Here is a 20,045-nt window from a genome sequence, read left to right as displayed (position 1 = left end):
ATTGCTGATGATAATGAAGGTGCTATGATAATCTATGCACTTGTGTGTTATGTGCCACACCTTCATGTTATGCGCACTTGCACACCTTCGTGTTATGCACATCTTCGTGCACTGTGAAGTCTATTCCTTGATTTTTTATTTTCTCTGACTGCCCAATTCTTCCTAATTGGGGACTAGGTGATCCAAATTATTGAAAATGATCAAATGTTTGAAACTTTTTCATATATATATATATATTTATACAAGATTTTTTAGGCAATTTTAACTGGATTTTTCAGAGGTCTTCTACTCAAAATTTCAACTTCAATCGTTTACTGGTCTCTAAAATTGGAAATCTGAAGGCTCAATATTTTAGGGATTAAAATTAGATTTTTAGTTCTTCTTTCCAATAGTGTAAACAGTTTTGAATTTTGAGCTCTAGGTCAAAAGTTATGATCCGGACAAGTTATCCAATACCATGGATATTGTTTGTGTTATGGCTAATTAGGATGTCAATTTATTTTCACAAAGAAGAAAACATTAGTTATCTTATGCTAGAGAACCCAAAAGAGGACTCCATATGACTTAGATGAAAAAATGGGTTAACATCAATCAAAATAGAGAAAACAGTGGATTCCCCCTCCCCCCCCCCAAAAAAAAGGCTAGTTTTGCGCACAAGCACACCTAGTGCACCTTAGAATACAAATGCCCAGAGAAGGTAAAGCTTCCTGATGAGGCATATTAATGTCTTAATTTTGATATAGTTTTCATATTTTGGATTTACTCTTTGTGCTTTGTCAAAAACATTTCCAAAACATTTGTGTAAATATCTTGTGAACTTATGCCAGAGACAGCTAGAACTTACTAAACCTATGGGTAGTGTGTATGACATACTTTGCTTAATATTATAAATAGAATGTAGTATTTTATATAAATATCTTAAGCTATGTACTAATATTTGAATAAGAGTAGGAATGTTATCTTACATATATGTTTCGAATATTTTTAACTTTCAAGAAAATGAAGCATGAAACAAAGGGTCGTGATTACTGCATTAAAAAATAGGATGATGGAGATTGATTCTATCAAGGAAAGTGTAGTTCAGTTCCTACGGATAAGCCACACCTGCAGAGGAGTTATTGTTCCAAAAAATCTAGGAGACACAACTTGCTATATTTCTTGCAAGTTGTTATTATGTTGCTTAGTAATAAATGTACTATGTCATGGTTGATCTTCCGCCTTCTTTACTGGCAATGTTTGTTCAAGAATTTTATGTCATGTTTTTAATAAATATCCAATCCTCTATATAATGGATTCAAATCCTCTTAGTAAGCTAATGAGAATATAGACAATGCTAGTTTAAGATTCAGAAGTTTCTCTTTTTCTGTTCTTCATGAATTATTTAGTTGATGTAATCCAAGAAGGATTTTAATGAAAGAGTGATTTTGGAACACTTGTTGTGTTTTTAGTTATTTGCAACTAACCAAGGGGGCCTACTTGGGAGGTGGAATAGATTTAGGTAGAGTAGATTCATTCTTTGCAATTTCCTATTTTCAAGATAGATTTATTGTATTAGTCCTGCAACATTGTTACTGTGAAAGTTCCTACAACACTTGCAAAAAATGATTATAGTGGATGTTTTCAGTTGTTAACTAGTTTAGGTTAATTTTCCAAAGCTTTCTATAATTATTTTTTGTTATTCCAAGTGTGTTTACTATTTTGTAACAATAGCATAGATTCTTCTCATGCATTTTACTTTCCTATAGCATAGGTGTTAAGACTCTTAAAGGAACTTAGTGCACATAGTGTGCTGACCCATTTTAAGTCCTACATTCTTGGGTTGACAATTCAAATGTATTTCATGATGGAATAGGTAGTCTTTAGAATAGATATAGTATCCTTAAGAAAGACAATGGTGTGATTATCTTCATCTATTATGAAACCATACATTTTTGGTGTCATTGTTAGGGATGGTGTCAAACTAGGGACCTTCATGAGTCCTTTATTTTCAAATTAGTTTGTTAGCCAAAAATCACAAAGTTGTGGGCTCTATTAACAAGTCACCAATTCAATTGCATGCATCGAAGAGGAAGAAAACAAGATGAATATGGTAGTTTTTTTCCATGGGAGTGTGTTAATTTGAATGAAGAAATTAAAGAAGAAGGTGAGTTTCCTTTTGAGGATGCAAGCCTTGATTTTCCTGCAAGATCTTCCTCTAGAGCAAAAACCTTGGACACAATTGGTCATCAGCCTTTTGCTGAAATTTTGGCTAGCTTTCTTGATAGTTTTGGTCCAAATCCACCTATTGTTAACAATCATGTAGCCAACACTCCTTTTCAATAGCAACCCCATAATCAAATACCTCCAGTAATGGCACAAACTACTTTTCCATTTCCTCTCTTGAGCCTCATTACCAATGTTAATCTCAAAAATATACCTGCAGCTACTCTTCCAAAGTTTTATGTCCTTGTAACTGAGGATATTGATACTTTATTGTTTGAGTTTGACATACTCTATCATAGCTTTGACTATAACTCTGATGCCCATAAGCTCATCTTGTTTCCAAGAACACTGAAAAAATTAGCCTTACAATGGTTCATGGGCTTAGGAGCCAATGAACAAGTACCTGGGATGAGATGCACTCTATTTTTGGAGAAATACAAAGAGTATTTCAAGGGGAATAATCCAAGAGGAGATGACATCTTTAGAATATCACAAAAGGAGGATGAAACATTGGAAGAATATGTTTCATGTTTCTTGTATACAATGCAGAAGAACCCCCAGCATGTACTAGCGAAGGATTCAAAGAAACTAGTCTTCTTGAGAGGGGTAAACAATAATTGTTTGGAAGCACTAGACCTGATGGATGGTGTTGATGTATATCAATCCTCTTGGGATGACATCAAGAAAATCTATCTTAACTACTCAAGTTCAACTATGAAGAAAGGCAAAGGAAACTGGTCTATAGCCGCTAAAGGGATCAATTAGGGTATTCTTGAGACATCTAATCTACTCTCAGATTTCAAGTAGGAAATCATAAATGATGTTTCTATAGATTTGGACATAATGACTACAAAGAAGAAGAATGCAAAGGCTGAGGTGTAGTTAGCTGAGTACTGCCCACACTGCCGAAAGTAGAAGAAAGATTGTCAATGAAAATTGGTCGCTAGTGTGGAGAACCAACATCTTCCAACTAAGTACCTCAAGATAGAAGGAGAGGATGAACAAGTATTCTTTGTTGCTCAATGCTGGCCATGGGCCCCACATCAAGGTATGCCTCAAGACCCTTTACAAAATTCAAATCCACATGGTAATTAATGGCAAAACCATAGTGTCCAAGGTCCTCCACAATATAGTCAACCTAATTGGAAAAGTGCTTAGAAAAATAATCCACAACAACCTTAGTACTCCCAACCTTCTTGGCCTAACTAGAAAGATAACCAATGGAAGAATCAATAGAACCAATGGTAAACATCCCAAGGGAATTGGCAGTCTACAAACTAATGGAGAGGACCTCAACAATGGCCTAACCAAAATCCTAGTAACCCACAACTACCACCTCTAGTCCAACAACCTGCACTAATGCCACCCACCTACAAGTTTTGGACCTCAAAAGAAGACTCAGTTGCCTGCACAACCTCAACCAAATTTAAATAACCAATAGCTAGAATAACCCATGTATTCTGTTGATGCTCAACAATATCTTGCTTATGCTTTAAATGTTGCAAATATACATTTGAGACCTGGTATAACCCTACCAATGCCTAGACCACCTCTCATAACTGAAATACCAAACATTCCTACAACATCAGAACTAGCAACTTCTCTACCACAAATGGTTGACCCAACCAATGTAACTAGCTTAGCATAAACTCAAACAATAATTGAACCCCCTTTTCCACAAAAGCTCATACAAAGTAAACCTACACAAATAGAGGAACAATCCTTTGACATCATTGATCAACTAAAGAACGTGCATGTCCAAATTCCTTTGTTCCAAGCTATTAAAGATGTTACTATTTATGACAAAGCCATTAGAGAAGCTTGTCTGAAAAATATTGGGAGAAAGAAGAAGGACCCAATCACAATCCATGCTATAGGACAATTGGCTGATATTATGTTAGGAAAATTGGTTATTCCTAAATATTCTGATCTAGGAAGTCCAATTGGGAATGTGACTATAAATCTCCAATCTATTAAAAATGCCTTGATTGATCTTGGTGCTACTATAAATATTATGACCAAGGATACTATGAAAAATTTGAATATAGAAGGATTAAGGGCTACCCCAAAAATTTTGCAACTTGCAAATAGTTATATTGTCACTACTGATGGGATGATAGAAGACATAGTAATAACCCTAGACTATCTAGAGTACCCTATAGATTTCATGATTATGTCCCCAAAAATCAACTTATCTAGTTACCCTATCATTTTAGGATGACCATGGGTAGCTATAGCTGATGCAAATATGAGTTGTAGGTTATGGAGTATGACCATATCAAATGGACACGCAACAAAGAAATTTGTCCTATATCCTCTAGCACAACCCCAACTAGATTTAAGCACACATGTGTGACCAGATTTAGGGGATAGAGAGGAAGAGTTAAACTCTATGGAACAACTTGTGATGTTATATAGATAGTCTTTTGTAAAGCTGCAAGAGGAGGATTTAGTAATTCAAAGTATTCTTAATAATACTTGTGTGGTAGAAAAGGATGTATTTGATATTTCTATGTTGGAACTAACTACATACAAGGAATGTAATGAGAATTATTTTCTACCCAACGATCCAAACATTATCCATCAGCGTTAACCATGTGAACTAGATTCAAGTCCAATCTTTGAAGCTACTATGGTTGATCTCACAACTAATTTTGAGTTGTCAAAAGGTCATACTCTCGACAAACTGCCTCCCAAATAGATGAAATAGTTAAGAGAGCTTCTTCAAAAATATGAAAAGGATTTTACATGGGACTATGGGAATATGAAAGGGTTAAGTCCTACGTTATGCACTCATAGAATATATATCAATGAAGGGTGTCTGCTACTCTATCAACCCCAGTGCATGATTAATCTAGCACTTAGAGAAATAGTTAAAATTGAATCTAAAAAATTTCTTGATGCTAGTTTTATATACTCTATATCTGATAGTAGGTGGGTTTCACCTCTGGTTATAGTACCTAAAAAGGGAGGGAAATGGTAGATTTTTGTAGATTATAGATAATTGAATAAGGCAACCAAGAAGGATCACTTTCCTTTACCCTTTATTGATCAAGTTCTAGACACTCTGGCTGGTAAGAAATATTTTTCTTTTCTTGATGGGTACAGTGGTTATAATCAAATAAGTATAGCTCCAAAAGATTAGGATAAAATGACATTTGCATGGCCATGGGGTACTTTTTCATATTTTGTCTTTCCATTTGGCCTATGCAATGCTCCTACAACATTTCAAAGAGTTGTAATCAACATTTTTGCTGATACATCACATGGCTACATGAAAATATACATGGATGATTTCATGGTGTTTGGAGTCACCTTTGAGGAAGCCTTGACGAATCTTGAAAAGGCTATCACTCAATAGTGAGAAATGTTTCATACTCATGCAGGAAAGAGTGGTACTTGGTCATTTTATATCTGTTGTAGGGATACAAGTGGACCTAGCTAAGATAGAGGTAATTTTAACATTGCTCATACCTATAAAACTAAAGGATGTAAGATCTTTTTTAGGTCATTTTGGCTATTATAGGCATTTCATAAAAGATTTTAGTAAATTAGCTAGTCCTTTGTATACACTATTGACTAAAGAAGCTGAATTGATTTGGACACCTGCATGTAATGAAGCCTTCTTGCAGCTTAAGAAACTCCTCACCACAACACCTATTCTGAAGGGACCTGATTGGTGAATTCCATTATTATCCGTACTAATGCATCAAAATATGTTGTAGGTGTTGTATTAGGATGAAATCCTACTAACCTTGAAAATACAATCTACTATATTAGTAAAAGCCTTCATGTTCTTGAACTATACTACACAGTAACTATGAAAGAACTTTTAGTTGTAGTTTATGCATTAAACAAATTCAAACATTTTGTAACTAGATATCCTATTTTTGTTCATATTGACTACTCAGCTATAAAGTATTTAATGAACAAACCTGCTATAACTGGTAGATTGGTAAGATGGCTCTTGTTGTTGCAGGAGTTTGATATTATCATTATTGATAAGCTAGGAAAGTCCAACATGGTTGTTGCTTATTTGTCTAGACTACACGTTGCTAATGAAGATTTGACTCCAATTGAAGATACCTTTCCAAATGAGCATTTGTTCCACATAGAAACTCATACACCATGATATGCAGACATAGAAAACTATCTTGCTGCAAATAGAATGTACCCACACTTCTCACAAATATAGGAGGAAGCTAGCAGAGAAAAGTTTTCATTATTCATGGATAGATAATAATCTCTTCTATACTGGACCAGATCAGATTATGAGGAGATGTGTTAGGGAGGATAAGATATATGACATACTACATGCCTTTCATGAGGAACCATGTAGAGGCCATTTTGCACAAAAAAGAACAGCACTGAAGGTACTTACAACTAGATATTATTGGCCAACATTACATAAGGATGCAACAAATTATGCAACCAAGTGTGACAAATGCCAGAGGATGGGCCTGCCAACCAAATCAGATGAGATGCCACTCAATCCTCAAATTATTGTAAGACCCTTTGAGAAGTGGGGTATGGACTTCATAGGTGCAATTGGCCCACTATCAAATGGAAAATCCTACATCTTGGTATGCATAGATTATTTAACTAAATGGGTGGAAGTCAGGGCAATGCAAAATGAAAGAGATGAGAAAGTAGCTAAATTCTTATATGAGAAAATATTCAGATGCTATGGAGTTCCCAGAGAACTTTTCATAGATCAAGGCACCTATTTCACATCAAACTTGATCACTAAACTTATGAAATAATACAACATAAGGCACCAAAAATCCAATCCTTATCACCCTCAAGAAAATGGGCAAGCAGAGATCACCAACAGAGAAATTGAGGCCATTCTGACCAAGATAGTCCAAATACATAGGAAGGATTAGAGTAGTAGGTTAACTAAAGTTATCTAGGCATACTATACTACATGGAAGACAACAACTAGATTTGCTCCATTTGAGCTTGTGTATGGAAAAGCAGCAATGTTGCCTATTGAATTTGAACATCAGTCTTCTTTCAGCATAAGAAGATAGACTTCTCCACTTGAACTCACTAGATGAAATGAGAAAGATGGCTTTGGAAAGAATAGAGATCATTCAGCAGCAATGAAAGAAGTGACATGACACCAATATCAATAATAAACAATTCCAAGTGGGAGATTGGTCTCTCCTATACAATTCTTGTTTCAAAGAGAATCTAGGAAAGTTGTAGACTCGGTGGCTATGGACTTATGAAATTTAGTATGTATCCAAAAATATGGCAATCCAACTGACAACCATTGATCCTATCTAGTTCAAATTGATTGTAAATGGAAATAGATTGCACCTCTATCATAAACCACAAACCAAAGATGAGTTCTTGTACTAGTTCCAACCAAATAGTTTACCAACTCCTATGGACACAGTTCCTATAGTAGAGGGTGCAAACCTTCTTTCTGTGGCTATATCATTAAAAACCTTCAACAAGCACTCATAATAAAACCTCATTTAATCTGAGGTCCATTCTTTAATTCATTTTTATTTTTCTTCATATCGAATCATCTCACTTCTTTATCTATCATCCACTCACACTCCACACAACCCACACATTCTATTTTTACTACTTTCAATAAAACATATCATCAGCACCTTTTCTGTGGTCACTAGACTTTGCCACCTCATCAGTTTTCATGTAGAAGTACACTTTAAAAAATTTAGGTATAATATTTTTACTCTTTATTCATTTCAATGCATAGCTTTCAATATTTATATATAATACTACATTAAATGTATCGTATAAGCCTTAAGCTAATTTCTCATTCCTATGCCAAAATTTTTAAGTGTGGACACTTGTCAAAATTTAGTGGGGGGCTGAGAAAGTTTATTAATTTTCAAATGTCATCTCCATATCACCCTAGTCATGTCCATGTTATAAGTTGTACTTTGGTGGTGGTCTAATTTTAATTTTAAAATCTTTTTGTATCTATCATACCTTTTCATTGTGATTTTGGGAAAGATCTCATGTGTTTGACATGATTGAAAAAAGACTAATTTATTACAAGAACACTTCTAGATAAACCTTGATGTCCTTCATAATTAATTGCATCATTATTTTGCATGCCAAACATAATGGAGTCATGTTAAGAGAATGTGGTATCGGCATTTATGAAGAAGATCAATTTGAAATTTTAAGAAGAGGGTATTTGCAGAAGTGTTAAAGGAGTAAAACTTATCAGGGTGGTGAGAATAGAGAAATTTGAGGCTAGGCATTTTGAAGATGGGAGGATAGTTGCTGAGACATGAGCCTATTTTTCATAGTATTCTACTTGCGGATGTGGAAGCAGTCTGACTATTTAATGCTTGTGGATGGCTTGGCTACTTCCTACTGTTAACTAAGCTCAATGAAGTAGCAATGGAGTTTATGAGGATATTTGATAAAGGGAAAGCCATAGTATGGGGATTAACAATAATTTCTACTAAGAAGCAGATAGAAAAAGTCATAGGACTACTAGCTAATGGGGAGCATTATTCGAAAAAACATGATGCCAGGTTGTCACAGGTGCAGTTGTCTCGATCGAGTGACCCTCTACTAGAAATTACTAAGAAAGGGTGTAAAAGACTCTCTCTCCAAAGTCTATATTCAAAATTGGCAACCCATATCATCAGGTATTTGACCTGTGAAGGCAGGTTGTCACACTTGCACACTCACTATTTTAAGTTGCTCAATTGTGCAAGACATAAAATTCAAGTTAATATCCCCAATTTCCTTTATAATATGTTGTGTATCAATATTGAAGAAACTTAGAAAAGAAATGTAAATTCTATTTCTCATCATGTCTTCATCAAACTTTTAGTTGAAAGATCTCTTAGGGATTCTTCCCTTGTATCATGAGCAAAATTTGAATTTAAAACCTTGCAGCCTCAAGCCAACCCTATTTTGCAAAATTTAGGGAATGAAGAAGAATTTTAGAGCCTAGTCAGAATCTAGCTAAAATAGAAAAGAACTAGTATTACCCTCTCTTGATAAACTTGTTGAGCCTATTCCATAGGTTGACATACCTAGCTCTTCTAGAGATAAAGGCAAGAATAAGGTTGGTAAAGAGAGCCCTAATCTTGAAAAGGAAGCCCAAAACCCTTCTATTAAAGTGACAAAGTGAAAAAGGTCTATTCCTGTAGCAACCACTCCTAGAACATCTACCCCAATAGCACCTAAACCAAGGTGGACCTGCAAAATAATAGAAGTTAAAGAGGTTTCTGAGCATTGAAGCCCTCATATGTGAGGTCAAGTAACCCTAGTTTTGAATACCTAAATGCTTCAATCTCAAAATTTTATATAGAATCAGTGGTTTAGAATAGTCTAGATGACTCTCCTATATAGTTGGAACCCCAAAATGTGGAAACAAATGAAATAGAGCCTATTAATGAAATGCCACAAGGAAATCAAGAAATGTGTGAGTCAAACCCTGTTGTTGTCTTAGAAAAAGCACCTAAAAATGATCAACCTACTTTGCCACTAGTCCTTGCATATTCTAATGTTTCTATCATGCCTTATAGATCCTCTTGGTATACCATTACTTCCAGCAAGTTGTTGAGAAAAAAAAGAAGAAATATATGGCTCAAGAATTCCCTTCTTCTACAATTCAATCTATATAATTTAGTTTTTACAATCACTTCATTTTTCAAAAGGCCTTGTGGAGGCAAGAAAGAGACCAAATGCAAAAAGTAATATTTGACAAAGATGAGGAAATTGAGTCACTAAAAGAGCAACTTGAGAAATAGAAACAACGAATGAATAAGGATTTAATGTTAGCTGACCAAGTAATGGCCTGTAGACCACCACCAAGGCTGCATTCCATTTTTTTAAAGGATCAGTTTTTGTTATTTCAACTGATGATGACAATAAGGGATGTTGATTGTGAATTTAAAAATGTTGAATATTTTTACAATGTGTATTAGACTTTGCCTTCATGGCAGAAGAATTTGTTGTGTGAACTCTATTTACATAATTTCATAATTCTACATGAGATAGAGTGGAACCCTTTGCTTTACATTGGGGATGTTCACCTCAGAGCTTTAATGTCTTAGATGCACAACAAGACAAACTATGGTAGGTATTTAAATGCCTATAGAGATCTTGAGAAATCTGAACCATTACCACTATGGGTTGAATCACGCAAGCTTGATGACCTTCTAAGAGATTGGTTAAGACTAACCTATGGGAAACCATAACTAAAGATTAGGGAGAAAGTGTTTGCAGAAAGGGAAAAGGTTTATAGAGATTACCAGACACTTCCAAACTTTATACAGCAAAGAGCTATTGCAGGGCTTAGGAACCGATGGAACCGACTACCAGAAACTTTCAAAAAGGAAAAAACACATGCCCTATTAATTACAAGGCATCTATTAATAGGGTGGCCAAGTATATACAACTGGGAAGATAAATCAAAAAGGAACTATGGATGCCATTGACTTTTCAGCCTCCTACAGTTATTTGCCCTCATTATGGTAATGATGCTAATAGACAAGATCCATTAGTTGAGGAACACATGGGTGAACATTAGAAGCATACCGGAGGATTCTTCTACACTTTTAGAAGTGGGAAGGAAGGGAAAACTATAGTGGAAGACTTTAGAGCTATGGCAAGGAAGTTTAATGCTTGAAGACAAACATTTGAATAGTGGGGGGCAGATGATGAGGCATATTAATGTCTTAATTTTGATATAGTTTTCATAGTTTGGAGTTACACTTTGTGCTTTGTCAAAAACATTTCCAAAACATTTGTGTAAATGTCTTCTGAACTTATGCTAGAGACAGCTAGAACTTACTAAACCTATGGGTGGTGTGTATGACATACTTTGCTTAATATTATACATAGAATGCAATATTTCAAATAAATATCTTAAGCTATGTTCTAATATCTAAATAAGAGTAGGAATTTTATCTTGCATATATGTTCCAGATGATTCTAACTTTTAGGAAAATGAAGAGCAATGCAAAGGGTGGTGATTACTGCATTAAAGAAAGAGGATGATGGAGACCAATTGTGGCAAGGAAAGCGTAGTTTAGTTCCTATGGATAAGTCATGCCTATAGAGGAGTTACTATTCTAGAAAATCTAGGAGACACAACTTGCTATATTTCCTGCAAGTTGTTATTATGTTGCTTCGTAGTAAATGTACTATGTCATGATTGATCTTCCACCTTCTTTTCTGGCAATGATTGTTCAAGACTTTTATGTCATGTTTTTAATTAAGTATCCAATCCTCTATATAATTGATTCGGATTGTCTTAGTAAGCTAATGAGAATATAGACAATGTTGGTTTAAGATTTAGAAGCTACTCTTTTTATGTTCTTCATGAATTATTCAGTTGATGTAATCCAAGAAGGATTTTAATGAAAGAGTGAGTTTGGAATACTTGTTGTGTTCGTAGTTATTTGAAACCAACCAAGGAGGCCCACTTGGAAGGTGGAATAGATTTAGGTAGAGTAGATTCATTCTTTGCAATTTCATGTTTTCAAGATAGATTTACTGTACTAGTCCTGCAACATTGTTACTATGAAAGTTCCTGCAACACTTATAGAAAATGATCATGGTGGATTTTTTGAGTTGTTAACTAGTTTAGGTTCATTTTCCAAAGCTTTCTATAGTTATTTTTTGTTAGTCCAAGTGTGTTACTATTTTGTAACAATAGTATAGATTCTTTTCATGCATTTTACTTTCCTGCAGCATAGGTGTTAAGACTCTTAACACCTGTATAGATTCTACATTTATTTGTTGTTTGTCCAAGTGTGTTACTATTTTGTAACAATAGTATAGATTCTTTTCATGCATTTTAATTTCCTGCAGCTTAGTGCACATACCATGCTGACCCATTTCAAGTCCTACGTCCCTGGGTTGAAAATTCAAGTGTAATTCATGATGGAATGGGTAGTCTTTAGAATAGATATAGTATCCTTGCGAAAGACAATGGTGTGATTATCTTCATCTATTATGAAATCGTACACTTCCATTTTTAGAGCTTCTATTGACTCACATATCCTCTTGCAACTTCCTTCTTCTTATTTTCTGATTCTTTTTTTATTTTAAGTCATGTAAAGGCTCATGCACCCATTAATTGATATAAAAAAGGGTGGAGACCTACTTAGCACCATTTAGAGAGTCAATTTGTATATAATTAGATTTTTTTTATTAGTTTTTAGCATGTATTTGCATTTTGAGAACTCTCACTCTCAACACAAAAAGAGGAGATGTGTTCTTCTAAATGCATGGATGTAATATGTACACTAGGTCATTATTTTGATATAATAATATATTCTATTGGTGCTCTCATTCTGAGTGTAGTTTTTCTTATCGAAATGTGCTAATTTTTTGAATTCATATTCATGAATAATAATTGAGCCAATGGTTTTATTGTATTGATTTGATTGTGCGATGTTTAAGTTCTGGTGATTGCCTCGTGTTAAAAAATTCTGCTAACGTACCTAGTTGGAGAAAAGATCACCCATTGTTCCTACATAGCTTCTTGTCTCACATGAGCACACTTTCTATGGCCTTGGAATTTGATGAAAAGTGAAACATCTTTTGGTTATTATTAAGTTCCCATCGATGATTGCATTAGTGGAATTGAGGAAGCATTGCTCCTATTTTTATTGCTTTCCTACCTATTATTTTTTGTGATTTAACTCATAGATGTGTTGTTACTGTGGTTTATGTCCATTAAGAATTTCCCTTTCAAGTTATTTTCTTTAATCTCTCATTACCTCATATTTTTTATTTGCTTTGCTAACACTTGGTTAAATTAGGAATTCATATAGTTGCATTGATAAATTGCATTCACCATAAAACAAAAAAAATAAAAAATATCTCTTTTGTGGTTATTGTTCAAAATAGAAAATCAAACATCTTATCTTAATTGTTTGGAACTAGCAAAGGCCTCCCTATGAACAAATATAGTTATCTTCAATCGAGCAAATTTTAGTAGGTTGTAAGATTTCCTAGAACCTTGGAGTTGATTCTAGATTAGCTTTTCAAGAGAGACGTTCAAAAGGACTCTTGCCATTAAGCATCATGCAAAATGACAGCTCAACATCACTCTTAACTAGTTGTGATACAATTTTTAGAAGGTATGAAAGTAACATCTTCCTTTGGAAGAATTATGGTTTTACCTAGTGACTATTGGTATTTTAAAGCTATGTTTTGAGCAAAGAGGGGTATAAATAGAGGGATGTTAAAAGGGTGATGAACCAATCTAGGTTTACATGTGTGTGTGTGTGTGTGTGTGTGTGTGTGTGTGTGTGTGTGTGTGTGTGTGTGTGTGTGTGTGTGTGTGTGAGAGAGAGAGAGAGAGAGAGAGAGAGAGAGAGAGAGAGGATTATCAAAATTTACAACTTTCCATTGAAAAATGACTAAGTTTTTTTTTATTATTAATTATTAACTTAATTTTTCATGTATTTTGAGAATTATAAATCTTGAAATATACAAATCATATGCAAAAGTTGTGTACATTTAATTTTTTAATATGAAGGATAAACTTAATTATAATTATTTTTATGTATGCTATAGAAAAAACTTCCTATTGCATTATTTAGAGCTTAAAATCACTTTTATTTATTACTATGAAAATTGAAATTTGGATAAAACTGTAAAAGTTATGCCCATTCTACAAATGATTTTTTAGGCTTTTCAATATGAATAACTATTTAGAAAAGCAAAATGTATTCATTTTCAGAATATTATATTTTAAAAAAATTGATGAATCATAATTCATTAGCATTTTAAAAATGGACATCCATTACTATTAGATATTCATATTTTGGACATAACCCTTTTGCCAAATTTTGCCTTTGATTGCTATGAGATTTTTCTTGGAGATGCCACACCTAGAGATGTAAAATTAAAAAAAACATGTTTTCAATATCTCAATAAATGTTTAGGCTTCACCCATGTGGTCAATAATACTTTTACCCAAAATTCATAAGAAAAAAATGGCTTATTATGAAAATTGTCACCTTTCCAACAATATAATTTGTGTCTTATCTCTGATTTAATGAATGCTTATTATTTATTTTCTAGACACATTATAATTAAAGTCTTGATTGATAGGTTGATTGAAAATGCATATAACTTTCAAACAATTTCACATTTGATAAATCTAAAAGATGGATCACATTTTATACTTCACATACTATAGGATTAAAAAGTTTGAATTTAATTCACCCATATTCTGTTCATTCTTGAATGTTTGGTAGTGGAGATCACATGGTGTTAAGCATTTTTAGGTAGAGTATATAAAAGGACACTCAAAAGATTGATGCAAGATCATTAACATATCTTTATATATTAATATCCAATTTAAGTCTTCATTATGCACGATCATTACTTAAATCTTGTTGATTGACTTATGGAACTTGAATCTAGGCTTGTCTTAAGGAAAAATATGATGTCTTAATATGAACCAATCTTTGTTTCTTTAAATGATTGTATAACTCCTCTAAATAGAGATTTGTTTTTTTTTTAAAGTTGTGTGATCTACATCAATCTATCTATTTCTCACCAAAGGAAATATTACTTTAATTCTTGACAAAATTAGAAACATTAGCTATGATTTAAATAATAAGTCAAAAGTTAGATCTAAATATCTTGGAAAGAAACAAGTTTTGGTTAATATGAAATTTAGAATAAGGCATGGATATCTATCCAAGCATAATGGGCAAATGAATTTTGAGAATGCATAGATAAATTTTTTTGGCATAAATGTATGCAAAATATGTAAGATAAAACAAGTCATATGAATTGTTCAATATAATGCATAAAAAAGGTGTGAATTGTTTGTCTAATAGGCTATTTTGGCTACAAAACTACTTTGGCTAATAGTTTATGGTTTCACATGGATTTCTATATGGATAAAGGCCAAAAGTATTTGAATTGCATCAATATAAACTATGTATAGGACACGCTTGTAATATCACAATAAAATGAATAGAGAATGAAAGTTAGCTCATTTTATAACAATAAAAAATCAATTAGGTTTTCTTCAAGTCAATAGAAACTAATAGACTAGACAATTCTAATGATATCAAGTTAAATGTAACAACAATAACACCAGATTGAGGTTTAAATTTTACCATTACTCTTAAAGTTGTCCTTGCTATACACCTCTTCCCTATTAATCCTCACAATGGATTTTCTTTGATAATCCCCTTGTGTTGGACCCTTTTTGTCTTTTCTCAGATAACTTAAAAGGAATAGTGTCACATATATTAAAAATCATTCATCACTTTAATCAAAGTGCTACCAAGAGACATTATAGTTAGTATATCCACCCTTGCCTATGAGGGAGAAACGATACTATTTTGTGTGTATAATTCTAAAATAAATATTTTTTCAATTGATAGATGTTGTGCCACATAGACACTACACAAGATTAGTTCACCATCATCATCATTCCTCAAAAGACATTACAAAAGTGCCCACACATACACAAATTGAATTAATTTAACAAGATGCAACAAAGATATTTGAAGATCTTATTAACCATTTATAAAAATTTATAAATTTTATATATTATCTTAGGAAATATCATAAAATAATAATGAATTTATATTAAATTTATTTTGTAATTAATAAATTAAAATATATAGAAATTATCATACACTATATATATATATATATATATATATATATATATATATATATATATATATTATCAACAAAATTTTGATATAAAAATATCATAAAATAATAATCAATTTACATAAAATAAATGGGGAATGTGAAATCCCAATACCATTGGAAGAAATTAAAATCTCTTTCCATGCTCTAAACAATCTATCTTGTTTATATTCACAAATGTATCAAGAACAAAATGGTTTCATAATCTCTACTAAAAAGCCATCCAATAATCTTATCTCTTTCCATATTGTGAACAACCTACCTTGTTTACATCCATGGATTTCTCCAACAATACTGTTTCATCATCTCTGCTCAAAAACGATCTAGTAATGTATCTCTCCCTTTCCATCCTTTAAGTAATCCACTTATTTACACTCATGAAATCATTAAATAATATGATTTTTCCTAATCCAAAAACCATCCAATAAAATAATAATGAATCTACACAACATCAAATTAGGGAGTGTCAAATCCAAACACCATTTCAAATAGATCAATATCTGCCTTCCCATGATCTAAACAGTCCACCTTGTTTATACCAATTGATTCATCCAACAGCATGATTTCACCATCCCTAGTTGAAAATCCATCCAGTAGAAAAGACATGTTAAGATCTGAGTTCCATGAAAAGATAGGAGGCATGTTGCTTGTAGTGTTGTTGCTATTGTCACTCATGGGAGAAGAGTGCAAAAATGAGAGAGTGGAATCGCTCATCATGGGCACATCATTCTCAAAGGAGGAGGAGGATTTGTTGGCATTTGAACCATTCAAACTCCAAATGTATTCCTGTAAAATGGAGCTCCTCTCATGGCTGCCACCACCTTTACATCTTCTTCTGCCAGATTGCCTACGCTTGGTAGCATTCCAGTGATTTTTAATTGCATTCTCTGTTCTTCCCAAAATTTGTTTTGCAATCTCTACCCATTTATTCCCCAATGCTCTGTGTGCCTTTATAATCATCCCTTCCTCCTCTTCACTCCACGAATCTCTCTGTGCAAAACCAGAGTAGCATCCCAAATGAAAAGTTAACATGGAAGGTTCAGACATGCAAAACACAGGCCTAAAGCGTGGAAGTTACCAAGGGAGGTCAAAAGTCAAAATGAATTTAAATCATTAGTCAAAGATAAAAATAGCAGAAGTGTGCAAATCACCTTAATGCCAGGACATAAATGATTGTGCCATCTTTCTCGGCACTGTTTTCCGACACGGCCTATAAACATTTTTGCTATTTCTGACCATTTGTGCACCCCATGCTTTTCGACCAGTTTCACAAGCAACCTGCACAAATATAACATGGATTTCTCACTTTAATGCCTAACAAATAAGAAAACCTATGAAAATTACAATGGAGGCCACATGAGTTATCATCAATGATATATTCTTAATCAAATATATCACCTAAACAAATCAAAATCTATTTAAAATATGTTGTTCAAACTGAAAAAAACCATAACATGTTGAAGAGCGCCAGCAACAAATTATATATACATAACATTACTTGATTTCTTAGATATGTTGCAGAAAAATCTTGGGAAGCTTAAACAGAAACATCACTGCATATCTATTATCCTATTTCTATATAAATCATTTAAACAAGCCAAACCTTAAAATACATTGTTTGAGCCAAAATCATTCAATAAAGAATCTCAAAACAGAAACCACCTTCAAAATCTGCCCCCAAAAACAGCCTTTTAATGTTTTTTCACCATTAGTGACAAAAGGAAAACCAAAGGAGAAGGGGAAAAAACAGCCTTCAAAGAAGAATAATGAAATACCTATCTTCCTCTGCAGTCCACTGGCCCTTTATCACATTATGAATCTGGTGCCCTCTGTTTCTATTGAGAGTATGGATTTGCTTCTGATTTTGATTGTGAGGCCTCATATGTTCAGGTGAGATCTCATGGTGATAAGCATACCCAGTTTCCATAACATTTGCAAAATACCCAGCTTCATTAGAAGAAGATTCTTGCATTTTCTCGGGATGGCTCATATATGTCTCCTCTCCATGGTTGTGGAGATTATTAGTTGTAATCTCATCAGCCATGGACATTTTTCCCTACTTCAACACTCCTTTCAATGAGAGATTGAAATTGGTATGAGAAGAACAACACTTGTTTCTTCAGCTGCTTGCTGCGATGAGAGTAAAATGGCCATTTATGTCAATATCCCTAAACTTTCAAAAATTTGAGGAATGTTGTAAGAAAAATCATAATTATGAGTTAGCTAAGATTGGCCATCATTAATAAGAATTTATGAGGGCCATTTCTAAAGCATCCCATTCCACTCCAAAAATGGAGAATTTATATAGCTCGGTCAAAGGTGGAATCTTGAAAGGGGGAAGTTTGAAAAATGGAGGTCAAACAAAAGAGGGATATGAGACATATGACCCTGTGAGAGCATAGCATAACATAACACTAATTACAATACCATATTAGGAAAATTATAGAGAATCTTTCTGAGGAGTCCTGCAAATCCTGGAAGTGGGCCACATTTCTGAGGAGTGGGAGGAGGCGATTGGTGATCTCACCCGAAACGCTCTCTGTTATGAAGTCGCGGAGAGAGTTGGTGCCGAACTTGTAATTTGCAACTCGTTTCTGCAATTTCCAAGCGTCGCCATCGGCATTGAATAATTGCTATGATGACTACCTTTGTTCCGAGACGCTGAAAGGTGATGGTGTTGGAAGGAGTGTGTCTGAGAATTTCCATGTTCTAAAGGTGCTAACTGTCTACGTTTAGCCTTGAAATCTTTAAGGTAAAAACCATGAAAAAAATAAGATGTCTAGATCTTAAGACCATTTTATTTGATTCCACTGCCTGCAAATTAATTAATGGATCTATCAAGAAAAATAGAAGAAGTAAATAAAAAATCTTTCGCCCAATTGAAATTTGAAACATGAAGGTAAAAATATATTCATAGGTTCTATACCTATTATCTGAATGTGTCTTCCGTTAATCTCGTTCCTTGGAAGCTGCAATTAATCATGAATACCCACAACTACTATTTTAAAGGAGGCATAAGATGTTAAACAAATTTAGATTAGAAGAGATTCTTATTAAATATTAGTTTAATTTCATAAAATAAGTTAAATATGTTAAGATTTACAGCCTATCATATAAGAATAAGTTAAACATGCACATTAGTTGGAAGAAAAATCAGAATTATGAGTTAGCTAAGATTGGCCATCATTAATAAGAATTTATGAGGGCCATTTACTTTGTCTTCTTGTCATTTAACAATAAATGCTATTAAGCATCCCATTCCACTCCAAAAATGGAGAATTTATATAGCTCGGTCAAAGTTGGAATCTTGAAAGGGGGAAGTTTGAAAAATGGAGGTCAAACATATGGCCCCGCGAGAGCATGTCTAGACATATGGCCCCGCGAGAGCATAGTATAACATAACACTGGAAAATTATAGAGAATCTTTACCAAGCTAAGCATTACTATTTCAAGGCATGACACCATGTTCCCAGCTCACACAAGTGCAGTAGAAATTGACGTTGCCAACTCACACTAAGAACAACAGAAAATGACATGCAAAACAGAACAAAAATGACACGGTAACTAACCCCCCATCCATTCATGCCATCATCAATGGCGGACTCAATGTCAATCCATAACATGTGTACGCAACTTAGACTTTAAGCATCAGAAAAATTAGTTTATCAATCCATATTTTGACCCAACTTTAACTTTTGTACACGGAAATAATAAAACCTAAACAAAACGTATATAAACCAACAATACAATATTAAACTCTAGTTATAATTTGAAATCGAATAGCCACCAATAAAAATATATTTCAGAAGCAGTTATTTACTTGATTAAGTAGACCTACTATGTCATGCCCAAAATTACTAGTAAAAAAAAAAAAAGCACTAATTTTTTTTAAAAAAAATTTGTTGTAATTTAAACAAATAAATAATTAATTAAGTTAAATCAACGATTATATATTTATACTCCAAATAAATTTAACCCCATATTTAAATCAATTCTCCTTATAATCCACTAATCCCTTAGTACATGATTAAATAAATATAGTTCAATAACCCAATGCAAATGTCAATAATTAAAATGTGAACTAATTATAAACTTTTTGTTGACTTTTCTACTCATAAAACTTATATTATGTTTTATCCGGGAAGTCGTATTGATATGTTTGATAAGGTGATCATAGAGTTTTCGTTGAGGAT

This window comes from Cupressus sempervirens, chromosome 5, assembly GCF_028749045.1.
Source record: "Cupressus sempervirens isolate cs-2001-9-10 chromosome 5, ASM2874904v1, whole genome shotgun sequence".
NCBI classification, from domain to species: Eukaryota; Viridiplantae; Streptophyta; class Pinopsida; order Cupressales; family Cupressaceae; genus Cupressus; species Cupressus sempervirens.
This window is presented reverse-complemented; position numbering follows the sequence as displayed.